Source organism: Zalophus californianus, chromosome 11 (genome assembly GCF_009762305.2).
Source record: "Zalophus californianus isolate mZalCal1 chromosome 11, mZalCal1.pri.v2, whole genome shotgun sequence".
Lineage (NCBI taxonomy): Eukaryota > Metazoa > Chordata > Mammalia > Carnivora > Otariidae > Zalophus > Zalophus californianus.
In genome coordinates, this window is record NC_045605.1 from 6,870,652 (window position 1) to 6,888,923 (window position 18,272).

Sequence of the window (18,272 nt, forward strand, 5' to 3'; positions counted from 1 at the left end):
GCCTCTATGGTGATGAGGTTTAGTTGCCAAGGAGAAAGGATTCGGAGTTGGGGTTATGTGTTCTGCTATACTTCTGATTTGTTGGGTAATGAAGCAAGTGAGACAACCTCTTATCCAAGATCATTACCTTCAGCTTCCTTGGAAATGAAACTAGATATTCTCCAAGAGTCACCACTCTAGCTCACAGAACCTAAAGGATTTATTTAGGAGTACTTTTACTTCTGCCCCAGGATTGGGGAATCAATTTTTTGCAGATAATTATTGATGCCCATGTGTCTAAACCTTTATCAGATACTATAAGCTGCTGAAAGTCTATAAGCAATTTTTATGCTAGATCCCAGTGCTCAGGAAATTACAATCTAGCCTGGCGTGGACATGGGATGTGAGGTGGTAAGCAAGATGAAGTGGGGAAGCAAGATATACAAATACTAAGCAATTAAAAGACAAGGCACAACCACATTTAATTAAATGAAACGTGTTATCTAGATAGTAAAGGGTATGGGTGATGAGGAAGTGGAGAGAGAGATCATTGGGAGTGACAAATAAAATGTTTTCTCCCTTAATAAAAACAATGTTTTGGTGTTGGGGGTGGGGTGGTTGGGATACCATAGTATTCTTGCATATACCCAATCTATTAAAAACCTGAATCCCTGGGCCTGCATCATTTTTACCTAGTTGATTTTTTTAAACTGATTTCTTCTCTCTCTCTCTTTTTTTTTTTTTAAAGATTCTATTTATTCATTGGAGAGAGAGTGAGAGAATACAAGCAGGGAGGAGAGGGAGAAGCAGGCTCCCTGCAGAGCAAGGAGCCTGATGTGGGGCTTGATCCCAGGACTCTGGGATCATGACTCAAGCCGAAGGCAGACACTTAACCGACTGAGCCGCCCAGGCGCCCCTAAACTGATTTCTTGTAATAGTTTTGTTCTCAGTAAGAGAGGAAGTCACTTAGGTTAATGAGTTACTTAAGATGAGAGACTGTCGACTCTGAGAACAAACTGAGGGTTTTGGAGGGGAGGGGCATGGGGGGTGGGTTGGCCCGGTGATGGGTATTAAGGAGGGCACGTACTGCATGGAGCAGTGGGTGTTATATGAAAATAATGAATTGTGGATCACTACATCAAAAACTAATGATGTATGGTGACTAACATAACACAATAAAATAAAATTTAAAAAAAAAAGATTACAAAACTCATAAGGGTAAAATGGGATTTTAATATAGGTCTAGGTCTGCTGGTTGCAAAATTTTAACAAATTATATACTATCCTTGGAACCCTCTGAACTCAAATGTCTGAGGCCTATGGTATTTAGGACTCCCAGTGATAACCCAAAAATAGTACCAAGAAACTTCAAGCAACATGTGATTATCAGGAGTCCTGCAAGGACGCAGGGCTAATTTGCTGCTGTATTTGTGGGAAGCCTATGGCTATGCTGGTTTTAAGGTAACTGATGGAGAAGACTGTTTCTCTCCCTCTCCCTGCAATCTCCAAGTCAGCGTGAAGTCTTAGGAAGTTAGTGGTGACCTGACACTCCTCAGGTCATGGATCCTAGAGAAAATTCAGATCTTGTACTTGTCTTTGAAAATGTCCTGGCAGGGCCTAGAGATGATAAGCTCTGCTCCAATGTATGCCAAATCATCAAATTATGTTTAAATTAGTGAAAGATTTTGAGCACCTATGGTATATCCGCATAGTGCCTCGTATACTGTCTGGAACAACAGCAATCCAGTGGTATGTTGAAGGTAACTTGTACAGTCTCCTAAGAGTCAATTGTTAAATTTTCAGGAGTTTTGTTAGCTGGTTTAACACAGTCATGTGTTTTTTTTTTTTTTTTAAAGATTTTATTTCTTTATTTGAGAGAGAGAATGAGATAGAGAGAAAGCACGAAAGGGGGGAGTCAGAGGGAGAAGCAGACTCCCTGCTGAGCAGGGAGCCTGATGCGGGACTCGATCCCGGGACTCCAGGATCATGACCTGAGCCGAAGGCAGTCGCTTAACCAACTGAGCCACCCAGGCTCCCTAACACAGTCATGTTAAACATTAAATTATAGGGGCACCTGGGTGGCTCAGGTCTGCCTTCAGCTCAGATCATGATCCCAGGGTCCTGGGATCAAGCCCCAGGTTGGTCGGGCTCTCTGCTTAGCAGGGAGTCTATTTCTCCCTCTCCCTCTGCCCCTCCATGGGCTTGTTCTCTCTCTCTGTGTGTCAAATAAATAAATAAAATTTTAAAAAACCCATTAAATTATAAACATACCTTTGAATAAGTTATATTAAAAGGATGCTCAGAAATCATCATTCCATAATTTTTCTGCATTTTACTGTTGTCTTTGTACTTGAATGTTATTTTTATCTATTGAATCTCTAGAGTGGAAATAATCATGTGCTCCTGCACATAGCTTTCTAACTTCGCCCTGAGTGGCATTATGTTTATAGTCTGAAATCAGCCGTGCTGCGAGAACTTACACCATGGAAATAGGCAAACACTACAGATCAGGGGGTCACTTATTGTTTGTTGATTGTCTAGATTTAAGAATGTTACACTGAAAACGATGATAGTACAGATTAAACTTGAAAGTATGTCATGTCTGTAACTGTTACATTGTAAATAGCACAAAAGATTGAGAAAATATTTTCCCAGTGTTCAACTGTTACTCAAATCAGCTAGGAAGTCACTCATGTCATTGAAAAATGAGTAGAGTTCCAACCTACTTCTACCTTGTTTCACTTTCATCCTCTTTTTTTTTTTAAAGATTTTATTTATTTATTTGAGAGAGAGAGAATGAGTGAGAGAGAGAGCACATGAGAGGGGGGAGGGTCAGAGGGAGCAGCAGACTCCCTGCTGAGCAGGGAGCCCGATGCGGGACTCGATCCCGGGACTCCAGGATCATGACCTGAGCCGAAGGCAGTCGCTTAACCAACTGAGCCACCCAGGTGCCCCACTTTCATCCTCTTAACATAAACAAAATATCAGCAAACATTCATGTCAGAAATATTCTTGCTCATTAATTGCAGGCATAGTTTGGTTATGGGTACAAGAGTTTGGCAAAAAAATCAGAGTATTTTCTGAGAATTGGTTATGTGAAAATTACAACAAAGTTATATATTTTATTATCTATAAATTATATATTCTGTATATAAGTTAAATTTTAATAAATTCGTGTATATAAAATTATGTACATATAAATATATGTATGTTTATTTATATCTATTTATACATAGATATAGATAGACATACATTCTTTCGGCCAGAGAGGCATCTATTCATTATTAATGAGTACACTATACTGTAAAACCCAATCTCTGCCCTCAAACAGATAAATCTAGGTATACTGATGTTTTTTGTATGATTATAGCAAGTACTATAAGGGGCCATATTAAAAGCATCAAATGCTTTGAGGGATCAAATGAGAGAAAGGGGGGGAGAGAGAGGAGGAGAGAAGGAGTAAGAGAGAGAGAAACCATTATGTAGGAAGGATCGCCATTGTGATTCAGTGTTACTGTTATTCAGTGGTGATCCTTCCTACTTAATGTGCATGAACATGATGATGGCTGTTTTGATGGATCTTTAAGGATGGTGAGAATATACAGGCAAGAGAGGGCATTCCAAATAAAGAGAAAGACTTGATCAAAGCTGTATGATCAGCTTTACAGATAAAGAAGTGAGGGAGTCTGGGCTTTGGAGGCTGTCAGGGAAATAGACAAAAGAAGGCAAATGAAATAAGTCTTAAAGGATGAGTAGATTTTTGACTTGCAAGGAAGACAAGGACCTTCCAGTCACATTCATGCTTTAAGTAATCCCATTTGGGGAGAATACAGTGAGAGACTACACTACTAGAACATGAGGATAGGGTATGAAGGAATAAAGAGAGGCATCAGGAACCATGGAATGTTTTTGGGCAACAGATAAAACATGATCAGAATGTGGAACATGAACTCTAGTATAAACTATTTCAGCAGTTGTATGGATGGTAGCAATAACAGGAATGAGACCATGACCGTATTCCAAACCAATATGGTGAAGAAAAGCCAATGAGGGCCTGAGCTCAGGCGGTGGCAGCGAAGTGAAGGGGAAGACAATGATGCAAGCAGCACTGTGAATTTGGAGGGATTTGGCAGCTTACTGTCCCTTCAGTCGAGACAAAGTTAGCCTTGCTGCTTTTGTACCAGGAGGTCAAGGGCCTGCCCTAATGCCTAATTTGCTCTAGGCATGTCTGTATCTTCACATGTGCCCACCAGTCCTCCAAAGCCCAACTGATGTTTCATTTATAACAGAGCTCAGGTGTTTGCCCTTTGTGCAAACACTGTAGTTCTGCAAACTTCAGAATGGCCTTGACCAATTTTGTCACATCCTTTTTATGAAGTAGAACGATTGTTTGCTTAGCTGCCAGGCTCACAAAGAGCAGTTCCTCTGTGTTTTCTCCAAGGTTGCCTTGATTAAGTGATAGCCTTCCCTGAATTGTATACCCAGGCATATCCTGTGAGGATCTGGAGTGGTTCTTCCATCCAACAGGACCTGACAAGGGCCATGAGGGTTTTGAGATGAACTTCTTTAATATTATATTTGATAAGGCTTCTCTCTCCCAAAATGTAAATGGCATCTTCTTTGATGAATGGACTGAAATGTAACCTAATTGAATTAAAATTCCATGGGCAATAAGGGACAGGCAGTTCTAGGGTTTTTATCTGTTTGTTTTGCAGATATCACACATAATAATTTTTTTAAATAACTAAATTACAGCTGTTTTGAATAAAAATCGAACTGTAACAATCATGCAGGGGTTGACTCTTTTCTCCATAGATGAAAACCCGTTAGTTTTCTTGTTTTCTTCTCTACAGATAGTGAGGCCATGAAGTTTAAACAGAAATATAATCCTTTCATGTCTCACTAGTCTCCAAATCAGAAACTGTAACTTGCCTTCAGTTATTCATTACTTACAGCTTCTTTTTATTCTTTGTATGTATTAAGAGGTGTAGTTTTCTTGTAAAACTGCATATTATTCTGATTGGAAGCCACAGCTTTCGTGTAAACCAGTTCAAGTAATTCTCCTAGAGCTCAGATACCCTAAGGTGTGATCACAGGAGGTCTCTGTCCCACAGACACTCAGCCAGCTATGGTGAGGTATCTGAGGAACTGCCGAATCATGGTGATGGCAAAGCTGTCCTAAACACACAGCACTACGGATACAGTATTCCAGTACAAAATATAATGAAACCAGGTCCAGAAGGATTCTTGATTGAATATTCGCCTGGGAGAAAAATAATGTTCCGACAATGACAACTACCTTGAATGGTACTCCAGCAATGATTCAGTGACTGCCAAAGTGGTTTCCTTACTCTACGTATTGGATTTATGTCTGAGTATACTGATCTACCTGCAGTGCTGAAGTAGAGCCAAAATTATGAAAATAACAATGAGAATACTTGCTTTTGGAGAAAACTATGAAACAACATTGTGTTTAAGTTCTGAGATTGTTTTGTCTTCTCTGCTTAATTCTATCCCCTCCTAACTTTGGTTCCCAGTTGTCACAGTGCATTTATTGAAGAGTCCATTCTGTCTGTCCTGTTTTCCATTGGTCTGTGTGTCATATGTCAAGTTTGCATTAATGTGTACAATGTCTCTCTTTTATTCTCTGGAAAGATATGGAAGACTAAACTTTTCTGTTTTTTTAGATAGATGGAACATATCCATAAAGCTGTCTGGTCTTGGTGTTTGCTTCATGGGCAGATTAACAACTACTCATTAAAATATCTGTGGTAGTTACAGGATTATTTAAGGTGGTCACTTTGATAAATTTTCTATGATTTTTAATGGCCTATCTTTTAATCTCTCTTTCCTGTTCCCAGCTCTTTGTTGCTCTTGGATGTTGTATAGCTTTTCTCTGTCCAGTTCTTTTTTTCTCTCTTCAATTGTGTTATTCTTCTTTAAAACCATGTGTTTTGTAATTTTAACAAAATATTTATGAAAGTATAACACATGTGCAGAAATGTGCATAGTTCATAAGTGTATAGTTTCATAAATTTTTAAAGTGTGGACACACCAATGTAACCGCAATCTACAACAACCACTGCAAGAAATTATTATAGACTCCTACAAGTTTTCTTACATGCCTCTTTCTAATCACTATTCTCTCATCCACAAAGGCAATCATTATTCTTACTCCTACCCCTATAGATTTATTCTAGCTGTTTTTAAGCTTTATACAAATGGAATCATGTAGTTTGATCTCTTTTGTGTTTAGTTTCATTGCCAGATAGCAAAGAAGTTTATCATTTTTTTCTTTTCAAAGAATTAACTTCTGATTTGTTTAATTTTCTTTTTTCCATTTTATGGATTTCAGCTCTGATACTAGTTATTTCATCCTTCTTTGGAAAGAAAAGCTTTTCTTTTTGTAATTTATTTTTTTTAAAGATTTATTTATTTATGAGAGAGAGAGAGAGAAAGAGATAATTGGGGGGAACGGGAGGGGCAGAGGCAGAGGGAGAGGGAGAGAGAATCTTAAGCAGACTCTGCACTGAGCGCAGAGCCTAGTGGGGAGGCTCAATCTCAGGATCCTGAGATCACGACCTGAGCTGAAACCAAGAGTCAGTCACTTACCACAGCACCCAGGTGCCCCTCTTTTTGTAACTTCTTAAGATGGAAGCTTAATTAGTTCTTTAATTCGAATATAAGCATATAAAGTATTAAATTTCCTTCTAATTACTGATTTAGTTGCATCAAAAATTATATTCATTTTAATTCAATTAAAGATGTCTTCTAATTACTCATGATTTTTCTTCAAAATGTGGGTTATTTAGAAGTGCATTGTTTAATCCCCCAAATATTTAAAGATTTACAAAAATTTTTAGGTTAATTTCCAATTTGATTTAGTTGTGATTAGAGAACAAACTTTGTACCAATTCAGTTCTTTTCAATGTATAGGGACTTTAGTTTTATGTTTTAGAATATTGCATAAATTCATAAATGAAGAATTTTCCATTTGTATTTGGAAAGTGTGCATATTCTGCTACTGTATGGAATATTCTACATGTCAGTTAGACCATGTAGTTTGTAGTGTCATTCAGTCCTACAGCCCTGCTGATTTTATGTCTAGGAGCTTTCAAATACGTTACTGTAATCATTAAATTATCTATTTCTCTTTTCAAATATAACTTTTTGCATAATGTATTTTGAGACTTTTTCTTATATGCACATGCATGAGTAATTGTTCTATCTTCCTGCTGTATTAACACTTTTATCATGAAATATCTTATTTATCTCTTGTGATATTTCTTTTTTTGTTTTTTAGAGAGAGAGGGAGAGAGAGAGAATGTGCACACGTGGGGTGGGAGGAAAGGGGTGGAGGGATGGGGGGGAGAGAGAGAACCTTACGCAGTGTCCATGCTAGGATCTGTGTTGTGTGTGTGTGTGTGTGTGTGTGTGTGTGTGTGTGTGTGTGTGTGTGTGTTTAATGTGAATACCTTTATTTAACCTTCATTTTTGAGGAATAGTTTTTTACTAGACATAGAATTCTTGGGTGATCTTTTTTCCCCTCTTGCCAGCCCTTTGAATATGCCTTTCTACTGCCTTCCAGCTTTCACTGTTTCTGATGAGAAGCCCACTGCCAATTATACTGTTGCATCCTTGTATGTGACAAGCCATTTCCTCTTGCTGCTTTCAAGATTTTTCTCTTTGTTTTGACTGTGGTGTTTCTAGGTATGATTATTATTATATTTTTCATACTTGGTGTTTGTCGAGGTTCTTGGATCAGTAGATTAATATTTCTTATCAAGTCTGGAAAGTTCCTGACCATTATTTTTTCTTTATATTTTATTTTCATTTTTTAAGAATTTATTTATTTATTTAAAAGAGAGGGAGAGAAAGAGTACCAGCAGAGGGGAGGGGCAGAGGAAGAAGGAGAAGCAGAGCAGGGAGCCCAATGTGGGGCTCGATCCCAGGATCGTGACCTGAGCCGAAGGCAGACACTTAACCATCTGAGCCACCCCGGAGCCCCTGACTATTATTTTTTCAAATATTTTTTTTCTGTCACTTTCTCCCCTCCTCCTTTCTCTGGAACTGTCTTGCAGGTCTCTGGAACTCTTTCATTTTCCTCTAATATTTGTCTCACTATTCTTTATGACTTTTATTTATCTTCCTTCCTGTATACTGATTTTTTTCTCTTCTCCCATCTCAGATTTTCTATGGAACCCATCTAGTGTATTTTTATTTCAGTTACTGTACATATCAACTTTAGAATTTCTTTTTTAAATAGTTCTTATTTCTCTAGTGAGAGTCCCTCTTAAGGTGTTGTCATCACATTTCCTTTAATTCTCTGGGCATAGTTTACTTTTGAATTCTTTGTCTGATGAATTCAACAGTTGGGTTCGCTCAGCATCATTTTATATTAACTGCCTCCCTCCCCCCCACCCCCGTATATCTCGTATATATATGGCACGTTTTCAATAATGCATTGTATGTGAATTCTGACTTATTTTTCTGAAACATTAAAAAATCAGTAACTACCTGAACATAAACTGCAAAATCTATCTTCACTGCAGTATATGGCTTTTGATATCTCTGCTTAGACCTTAGGGATTTCCCCGTGTCTGCATACCTAGTGATGAGTCAGTGAGCTAAACAGAAATTGTGCTCACACACCTTAAGCCCATAAGGCTTCTGTACCCTCTGCCCATTTAATTTGTGTGACTTTGGGAGTACACTCAAATTTCAGCCCATTTTCAGGGCTCTCTTGCCTTCACCTGTTTTATAGGCTTTTTCCAGTATCTTCTCCACATGCATGCAGTTTCTCAGACGGTGAGGGACGTGCAGACTGCTTGTCCAGACTTTCTGTGGCTCTCTCATTTATAGGATATCCTTGTTGAATTTCTGAATGGATGCCACTTTCTCCAACCAGGACCACAAACTTGGGCTAGCAAAGATAAAAGGTTTCTTATTTATTTTTTATCAGATTTACCACTTTTATTCAATAAATTAGCATCCACCCATTCTACCCTGCACCTGAAATCAAACTTTCTCAGCAAAGCCGCTGGGATTCTCAAATACAATGATGAAGTAATTGCCCTCGTTGACTGTGCTGGGAAGTGGCAGTGAGGTGACAGAATGGCCCAGCCAAGAAGGTCACGGATTCCCACTGATCTCATTTGAAGCTGTGGCAGGTTTTCCAAGAATAAATACTTCTCAATTTGTTTTTGCCTTTTATTAATTTCCAGGGCCCTAAATTTGTTTTCAATAATTTCATTCAGCTTTATAGTTCTTGTTCTATGGAAGTTAATCTAGCCTCCCTACACTCCCTAATTCCTGAAATTCTTTTATACAATTATTTTTATAGGATCACATCTTTTTAAATTAATTCCATGTCTTTTGGTCTTTGCCTGTTCCTTTTTTTTTTAATTTTATCTGTTAAAATTTTATTTTATCTATTTAATTTAATTTATAAATTAATAAATATAATATATATAACATATATTATATATAATAATATAATATATAATATATAATAAATATAATAATAAAAGATAAATTTAAATTTATCTATTAAAATTTAATTTTAAATTTAAATAAATTTTAATATTTATTTGACAGAAAGAGACACAGCGAGAGGGAACACAAGCAGGGGGAGTGGGAGAGGGAGAAGCAGGCTTCCCACTGAACAGGGAGCCCGGGGCGGGGCTGGATCCCAAGAACCTAGGATCATGACCTGAGCCGAAGGCAGACGCTTAATGACTGAGCCACCCAGGTGCCCCTTTGCCTGTTCCTTAAATGTTGATATTTTTCGAGGGTCTCTTCTTAACATTCTTCTATTCTCATAAAACTCACTCTCTCTGATTAAATGGAAAAAGGAGGTTCATTAGTCTGCTCAGGCTACTCTACAAAATACCACAAACCATGTGACTTAAACAATAGGCGTTTATTTCCCTCACAGTTCTAGTGGCTAGGAGACCAAGATCAAGGTGCAGGTGATTTGGTTCCTAATGAGAACTCCCTTCCTGACATGCAGTTACCTCCTCACTGCATTCTCTTAAGGCGGAGAGAGAGAGAGAAAGCACAAACACCTTGGTGTGTCTTCCTATAAGGGCACGGATCACATCATAACCTAATTATCTCCCAAAGGCCCCATTTCCAAATACCATCACATTGGGGGTTAGGACCTCCGCTTATGAATTTTTGGGAGACACAAATGTTTAATCCATCACAGGAGAGATGGAGTAGGGTCTCTCAGCCAGAGAAGGCTGGAACAGGTACAGAAAACATAGAGTAGGAGAGAATGGCTGGGTCACAGAGAATACAAGCAACTTAGAATGGGTTCCTAGGAAAGGGGCTCAGACTGATATGATACCCGGTGTCCCAAAACTACAGCATCAGTGATACTAGTAGGTGGGGAATGGAAGAGTACTGCTTGGCATAATAAACTTCAACAATTCTGGGAGTGGCAATGTAAGTGTATTTGACAGAGAAACTTGTGGGCTTGTGTGCACAAAAATCTATACAAAAGATTCTGATGACCTGAAAAAAAAATGCATTTTTCCTTCCTCGCTGGTATATTCTTACTAAACCTGTAATTCAACTTTCTGCCTTCCTAGAAAGTTATCTACAATTAGCAGTTAGGTAACAGGAGAAACCCTTACATAATCACAATTCTGACTAATCAGGACTTGGGAGAAGACCTACTTATGTATAGATTAAGTAGGGCATAGTGTTAACAAATATCTGAAGAGGGTGTTTTAAAGAGAATAAGGGAAATACTAAGTGAGACACAAGGGAATATGAGTAGGAGTAATGAGATGACAGGCAAAAGGGAGTAAAGAGACTAGAGCAGCCCATGATGGAGGTAAGAAGAAACATCACTAAAATTCAGAAGACTCAAATAAAATCATGCTATTTCTCTGAGAAGAGTATTTTATGAGTCTAAGAGACTCTAAGATAAATGCATAGGAAAGCAAAAGTGGAGTACACTTTCATGACCACAGTATCTTCGCAGTGAGGATGTCATACTTTAGTATTTTTATCTGTGCAAAAAACAAACAAACAAAAACTAAAAAAAAAAAAAGCCAAAAACAAACCCATCTGCGGTGTTGATATAAAAGTTCTAGTTTAACACAGTTGCTAATCTCTCAAAGATGTCAGGTGTCTGCATGATATACCACCCATTGCTGCCCAGGACATTCCCAGTGTTAGTTCCCTAGTGGCAATTTGTGTACCTTTGCAAGGGTTAGAGAACCGGGAGAAAGATACTTAAGCTAATCTATGTGTTCATGTCCACATAATAATTGAGGACATACTCAGCTATGTTAAACATTTACAAGAATTTATTTAATTCTTAAACGAATCCTATAAAGTATGTTCCCCTGTGTGGTAAGATTAGATTGATTTATTGTATCCAACTATTTTCTGTTCTCCCCAGAAGAGAACAGACATTGGCTACAGGCTTGAATACTTGACTTTCTCCATTGCTTATTTCCCACTGCTATGATTATAATATTTTCTAGGTATAAACTGTTCCTTTAGCCTGGATCTCAGAATAATCTGTGTCAGGCATCATTACATATGAAGCACAGCTAACAGATAACATGAACGAGACAGAAACCTGTGGTGTCTGCAATCTCTACAACTTGCAAGTTGTTACACAGTAGAATCTAGTGGGGGAACTGACCAATACATTTTGTTCCTATTTTATGCATGATAAAATTGAGTCACTGAAAGTTATAAAAGGTATAAAATTGGCTAAGAATGTACAATTCAAGAGCAGTGGACCTGAGAGCCCACACAGTGCCTAAGCTCTCCTAACTTTTACTATTTGGATTCAATATATCTTTTGTAAATCTCATTCTGTCCTGATTATTCAGACCCGGCCCTTTGCAACTCTACGTAACCCACTGATGGTGAATCATTGGGATATCAGACCTAGATTCAACTCTTTGGAAAGCTGGAATGAGAAAAAGTCATGTGTTAATAGAATCATGTATATGATCACTTTCTTCACTGAAAATATAAAGGACATCATTGGGTTTACTGAAAAGCTCTTGAGAACATTTTATTGATACTGGGCTTTATTTTATAGAGTTCCATACCTATTTAATGACTGATATTTTCTGGGCCAATATTGTCTGGGCTTATGATCCTTGTTGTAATGGAAAAAAATGTTAGAAATGAGAAGAACAAGGTTCCATTCCTGGTAATATCACTTTTCAAAATTCAACCAGGGATAAATCACTTATCTTCCCATAACTTCATTCACATTATTTGTGAAGTAAGGATAGTAATTCCTATGATACAGCCTAAGACAGTCATTAAAGAGATTAAATGAGACCTGTGATACTGCTTTATCTATTGTAAAGATCCACATGCAAACATAAATGGTTATTCTTCTCATTAGAGACTCAAAATGAGAAAGGCTTTTAAGGATCACATACAGATCTTTAACTTGCAGTGAGAAATGCAGATTTCCAGATAAGGGTTGAGAATGGGAAGAAAAAGGAAATTGTTCTCACCTTTACAAAACTCCACCAAGGCTGCTATGTTTGTTTTGTGAGTCTGTTCTCTCTGCAGTGAGGAGAAGAAAACACATTCTTTAATTAAGCTTAGGAGGGATGAACTCCTAGGGGACTGGAGATAAGGAAGAAAGAATAGTTAGAGAAGCAGAAAGATTACTTGCTCTAAAAAGTTTTCTTTTCTTGCAGCTGTGTATACAGTAACCAGCGTTCTGGTGATAGGCATGTATCAAAGTCAGTAATCAAACTTGGAGACGGTTCAAGAAATCATTTTTTCATTCATTCAGAAACATTTATTGAGGGTCTTCTGTGTGCCATGCTTTGTTCTAGATGTTAGAGATACAGCAGAAAACAGAACAAGGTCCCTCCTGTGACGTACATTTTAGTGAAGAGCGACAGACAATAAGCATAATTTAAACAAATACATAATAAGTAGAATTTTTAAAAAGATTTTATTTATTAGAGAGAGATAGCAAGGGAGAGCACGAGTGGGGAGGAGAGGGAGAAGCAGGCTCCCTGCTGAGCAAGGAGCAGATGTGGGACTCGATCCCAGGACCCTGGGATCATGACCTAGGCCGAAGGCAGCAGCTTAACCGACTGAGCCACCCAGGTGCCCCAATAAGTAGAATTTCAATAGTGACCAGTTCTATGGAGAATTAAAAAACAGAAGCTGAGTTGGGGTGGAGAGATGGAAAGACAGCTAAGATGGGCAGGAAAATACTGCTGAGAAAATGGGGGGAAAGCCCACTAACCAAGAGAGATATGCACTTGCAGAGGCACTGAGGTAGCAATGCAAGACAAATACGGTCCAAGCCCAATTCGAGGGAACTAGTCAGATAGGAGTGCCAAGAGGCTCCATTTTTTATTTTATTTATTTTTGTTTTTTTCCTTTAAATTTTTTATTGTTATGTTAATCACCATACATTACATCATTAGTTTTTGATGTAGTGTTCCATGATTCATTGTTTGTGCATAACACCCAGTGCTCCACACAGAACGTGCCCTCTTTAATACCCATCACCAGGCTAACTGATCCCCCCACCCCCTCCCCTCTAGAACCCTCAGTTTGTTTTTCAGAGTCCATCATCTCTCATGGTTCGTCTCCCCCTCCGATTTACTCCCCTTCATTCTTCCCCTCCTGCTATCTTCTTTTTGTTTTTCTTAACATATATTGCATTATTTGTTTCAGAGGTACAGATCTGTGATTCAACAGTCTTGCACAATTCACAGTGCTCACCATAGCACATACCCTCCCCAATGTCTATCACCCAGCCACCCCATCCCTCCCACCCCCCACCACTCAGCAACCCTCAGTTTGTGTCCTGAGATTAAGAATTCCTCATATCAGTGAGGTCATATGATACATGTCTTTCTCTGATTGACTTAATTCACTCAGCATAACACCCTCCAGTTCCATCCACGTCGTTGCAAATGGCATGATCTCATTCCTTTTGATGGCTGCATAATATTCCATTGTGTATATATACCACCTCTTCTTTATCCATTCATCTGTCGATGGACATCTTGGCTCTTTCCACAGTTTGGCTATTGTGGACATTGCTGCTATAAACATTGGGGTGCACGTACCCCTTCGGATCCCTACATTTGTATCTTTGGGGTAAATACCCAGTAGTGCAATTGCTGGGTCATAGGGTAGCTCTATTTTCAACTTTTTGAGGAACATCTGTACTGTTTTCCAGGGTGGCTGCACCAGCTTGCATTCCCACCAACAGTGTAGGAGGGTTCCCCTTTCTCTGAATCCTCTCCAACATCTGTCGTTTCCTGACTTGTTAATTTTAGCCATTCTGACAGGTGTGAGGTGGTATCGCATTGAGGTTTTGATTTGGATTTCCCTGATGCCGAGCGATGTTGAGCACTTTTTCATGTGTCTGTTGGCCATTTGGACGTCTTTGGAAAAACGTCTGTTCATGTCTTCTGCCCATTTCTTGATTGGATCATTTGTTCTCTGGGTGTTGAATTTGATAAGTTCTTTATAAATTTTGGATACTAGCCCTTTATCTGCTATGTCATTTGCAAATATTTTCTCCCATTCTGTCGGTTGTCTTTTGCTTTTGTGGACTGTTTCTTTTGCTGTGCAAAAGCTTTTCATCTTGATGAAATCCCAATAGTTCATTTTTGCCCTGGCTTCCCTTGCCTTTGGCGATGTTTCTAGGAAGAAGTTGCTGCGGCTGAGGTCAAAGAGGTTGCTGCCTGTGTTCTCCTTTAGGATTTTGATGGACTCCTGTCTCATGTTTAGGTCTTTCAACCATTTGGAGTCTATTTTTGTGTGTGGTGTAAGGAAATGGTCCAGTTTCATTCTTCTGCCTGTGGCTGTCCAATTTTCCCAACACCGTTTGTTGAAGAGACTGTCTTTTTGCCATTGGACATTCTTTCCTGCTTTGTCCAAGATGAGTTGACCATAGAGTTGAGGGTCCATTTCTGGGCTCTCGATTCTGTTCCATTGATCTGTGTGTCTGTTTTTGTGCCAGTACCATACTTTGTTGATGATGACAGCTTTGTAATAGAGCTAGAAGTCCAGAATTGTGATGCCGCCAGCTTTGCTTTTCTTTTTCAACATTCCTCTGGCTATTTGGGGTCTCTTCTGGTTCCATACAAATTTGAGGATTATTTGTTCCAAAAAGTGGATGGTATTTTGATGGGGATTGCATTGAATGTGTAGATTGCTCTAGGTAGCATTGACACCTTCACAATGTTTGTTCTTCCAATCCATGAGCATGGAACCTTTTTCCATTTCCTTGTGCCTTCCTCAATTTGTTTCATGAGTATTTTATAGTTTTCTGAGTAGAGATCCTTTGCCTCTTTGGTGAGATTTATTCCTAGGTATCTTATGGTTTTGGGTGCAATTGTAAATGGGGTCAACTCCTTAATTTCTCTTTCTTCTGTCTTGTTGTTGGTGTATAGGAATGCCACTGATTTCTGTGCATTGATTTTATATCCTGCCACTTTACTGAATTCCTGTATGAGTTCTAGCAGTTTTGGGGTGGAGTCTTTTGGGTTTTCCACATAAAGTATCATATTATCTGCAAAGAGTGACAGTTTGACTTCCTCTTTGCCAATTTGGATGACTTTGATTTCTTTTTGTTGTCGAATTGCTGTGGCTAGGACTTCTAATACTATGTTGAATAGCAGTGGTGAGAGTGGACATCCCTGCCGCATTCCTGACCTTAGGGGGAAAGCTCTCAGCTTTTTCCCATTGAGAATGATATTCGCTGTAGGTTTTTCATACATGGCTTTTATGATATTGAGGTATGTACCCGCTATCCCTATATTCTGAAGACTTTTGATCAAGAAAGGATGCTGTACTTTGTCAAATGCTTTTTCTGCATCTATTGAGAGGATCATATGATTCTTGTTCTTTCTTTTGTTAATGTATCACGTTGATTGATTTGCGGTTGTTGAACCAGCCTTGCAGCCCAGGGATAAATCCCACTTGGTCATGGTGAATAATCCTTTTAATGTACTGTTGGATCCTATTGGCTAGTATTTTGGTGAGAATTTTTGCATCCATGTTCATCAAGGATATTGGTCTGTAATTCTCCTTTTGGATGGGGTCTTTGTCTGGTTTTGGGATCAAGGTAATGGTGGCTTCATAAAACGAGTTTGGAAGTTTTCCTTCCATTTCTATTTTTTGGAACAGTTTCAGAAGAATAGGTATCAATTCTTCTTGAAATGTTTGGTAGAATTCCCCTGGGAAGCCACCTGGCCCTGGGCTTTTGTTTGTTGGGAGATTTTTGATGACTGCTTCAATTTCCTTAGTGGTTATAGGTCTGTTCAGGTTTTCTCTTTCTTCCTGGTTCAATTTTGGTAATTGATACATCTCTAGGAATGCATCCATTTCTTCCAGGTTATCTAATTTGCTGGCATAGAGTTGCTCATAATATGTTCTTACAATTGTTTGTATTTCTTTGGTGTTGGTTGTGATCTCTCCTCTTTCATTCATGATTTTGTTGATTTGGGTCATTTCTCTTTCCTTTTTGATAAGTCTGGCCAGGCTTTATCAATCTTGTTAATTCTTTCAAAGAACCAGCTCCTAGTTTCGTTGATCTGTTCTACTGTTCTTTTGGTTTCTATTTCATTGATTTCTGCTCTGATCTTTATTATTTCTCTTCTCCTGCTGGGTTTAGGCTTTATTTGCTGTTTTTTTCTCTAGCTCCTTTAGGTGTAGGATTAGGTTGTGTATTTGAGACCTTTCTTGTTTCTTGAGAAAGGATTGTATTGCTGTATACTTTCCTCTCAGGACTGCCTTTACTGTATCCCAAAGATTTTGAACAGTTGTGTTTTCATTTTCATTGGTTTCCATGAATTTTTCTTAATTCTTCTTTAATTTCCTGGTTGACCCATTCCTTCTTTAGTAGGATGCTCTTTAGCCTCCATGTATTTGAGTTCTTTCCGTCTTTCCTTTTGTGATTGAGTTCTAGTTTCAAAACATTGTGGTGTGAAAATATGCTGGGAATAATCCCCATCTTTTGGTACCGGTTGAGACCTGATTTGTGACCTAGGATGTGATCAATTCTGGAGAATGTTCCATGGGCACTAGAGAAGAATGTGTATTCTGTTGCTTTGGGATGGAATGTTCTGAATATATCTGTGAAGTCCATTTGGTCCAGTGTGTCATTTAAAGTCTTTATTTCCTTGTTGATCTTTTGCTTAGATGATCTGTCCATTTCAGTCAGGCAGTGTTAAAGTCCCCCACTATTATTGTATTGTTGTCGATGTGTTTCTTTGCTTTTGTTATTAATTGCCTTCTATAATTGGCTGCTCCCATGTTAGGGGCATAGATATTTACAATTGTTAGATCTTCTTGTTGGATAGACCCTTTAAGTGGGATATCGTGTCCTTCTTCATCTCTTATTACGGTCTTTGTTTTAAAATCTAGTTTGTCTGATCTAAGGATTGCCACCCCAGCTTTCTTTTGGTGTCCATTAGCATGGTAAATGGTTTTCCACCCCCTCACTTTCAATCTGGAGGTGTCTTTGGGTCTAAAATGAGTCTCTTGCAGACAGCATATCGATGGGTCTTGTTTTTGAATCCAGTCTGATAGCCTGTGTCTTTTGATCGGGGCATTTAGCCCATTTACATTCAGGGTAACTCTTGAAAGATATGAATTTAGTGCCATTGTATTGCCTGTAAGGTGACTGTTACTGTATATTGTCTGTGTTCCTTTCTGGTCTATGCTGCTTTTAGGCTCTCTTTTTGCTTAGAGGACCCCTTTCAATATTTCTTGGAGTGCTGGTTTTGTGTTTAGAAATTCCTTTAGTTTTTGCTTGTCCTGGAAGCTTTTGATTTCTCCTTCAATTTTCAATGACAGCCTAGCTGGATATAGTATTCTTGCTCCATATTTTTCTTGTTTAGTGCTCTGAAGATATCATGCCAGTCCTTTCTGGCCTGCCAGGTCTTTGTGGATAGGTCTGTTGCCAGTCTAATGTTTCTACCATTATAGGTTACATATGTCTTCTCCCGAGCTGCTTTCAAGATTTTCTCTTTGTCTCTGAGACTCGTATTTTTACTATTAGATGTGAGGGTGTTGACCTATTTTTATTAATTTTGAGAGGGTTTCTCTGTGCCTCCTGGATTTTGTTGCCTGTTTCCTTCCCCACATTGGGGAAGTTTTCCGCTATAATTTGCTCCAATATACGTTCTGCCCCCCTCTCTCTTTCTTCTTCTTCTGGGATCCCAATTATTCTAATGTTGTTTCGTCTTATTGTATCACTTATCTCTCGAATTCTGCCCTCGTGATCCTGCAGTTGTTTATCTCTCTTTTTCTCAACT

General features: G+C 38.6%; 1 long non-coding RNA gene across 3 annotated transcripts in view; it reads right to left on the reverse strand.

The window, feature by feature from the left end:
* Nucleotides 1–8,485: 8,485 nt before the first annotated feature.
* The window catches only part of LOC113915348, a 56,818-nt gene continuing 47,031 nt past the window's right edge, over nucleotides 8,486–18,272 (reverse strand). For all 3 annotated transcript variants that reach the window (XR_003517627.2, XR_003517628.2, XR_003517629.2), the window contains 2 exons: nucleotides 12,483–12,534; nucleotides 8,486–8,902 (listed from right to left, as the gene is read on the reverse strand). This is a non-coding gene — a long non-coding RNA (uncharacterized LOC113915348). The remainder of the gene's footprint in view (nucleotides 8,903–12,482; nucleotides 12,535–18,272) is intronic.